This window comes from Doryrhamphus excisus, chromosome 6, assembly GCF_030265055.1.
Source record: "Doryrhamphus excisus isolate RoL2022-K1 chromosome 6, RoL_Dexc_1.0, whole genome shotgun sequence".
Lineage (NCBI taxonomy): Eukaryota > Metazoa > Chordata > Actinopteri > Syngnathiformes > Syngnathidae > Doryrhamphus > Doryrhamphus excisus.
In genome coordinates, this window is record NC_080471.1 from 13,548,607 (window position 1) to 13,549,748 (window position 1,142).

The following is a 1,142-nucleotide window of genomic DNA, read 5'->3' on the forward strand; positions in this document are numbered from 1 at the left end:
AAAGATCCTCTGTATGACAGGAGTGTTCTGCAGTTTGTTGTCAGGACCTACTGCAAAACACTATTCAAAGATCCTCTATATGACAGGAGCATTCTGTTATTTTTTTAGGAACAACTACAAAAATGTCAAAGATCCTCTGTATGACAGGAGTGTTCTGCAGTTTGTTGTCAGGACGTACTGCAAAAACACTATTCAAAGATCCTCTATATGACAGGAGCATTCTGCTATTTTTTTTTCAGGAGCAACTATAAAAATGTCAAAGATCCTCTGTGTGACAGGAGTGTTCTGCAGTTTGTTGTCAGGACCTACTGCAAAAACACTATTCAAAGATCCTCTATATGACAGGAGCATTCTGCTAATTTTTTTTAAAGGAACAACTACAAAAATGTCAAAGATCCTCTATATGGCAGGAGTGTTCTGCAGTTTGTTGTCAGGACCTACTGCAAAAAAACTATTCAAAGATCCTCTATATGACAGGAGCATTCTGCTATTTTTTTAAGGAACAACTACAAAAATGTCAAAGATCCTCTGTATGACAGGAGTGTTCTGCAGTTTGTTGTCAGGACCTACTGCAAAAACACTATTCAAAGATCCTCTATATGACAGGAGCATTCTGCTATTTTTTTTTTAAAGGAACAACTACAAAAATGTCAAAGATCCTCTATATGGCAGGAGTGTTCTGCAGTTTGTTGTCAGGACCTACTGCAAAAAAACTATTCAAAGATCCTCTATATGACAGGAGCATTCTGCTATTTTTTTTAAGGAAAAACTATAAAAATGTCAAAGATCCTCTGTATTACAGGAGTGTTCTGCAGTTTGTTGTCAGGACCTACGGCAAAAACACTATTCAAAGATCCTCTATATGACAGGAGCATTCTATTTTTTTTAGGAACAACTACAAAAATGTCAAAGATCCTCTGTATGACAGGAGTGTTCTGCAGTTTGTTGTCAGGACCTACTGCAAAAACACTATTCAAAGATCCTCTATATGACATGAGATGTAGACGTAGTGATGTGCATGCAATCACAAACAAAGCAAAGACACACAATGCCTTTCTGCATGAATCAGTGTATTCCTTGGCACCGCGTTAAATCTGGCTTATTATCATATCCGAGTGGTCACTCCCTTCTTTTGACAAACA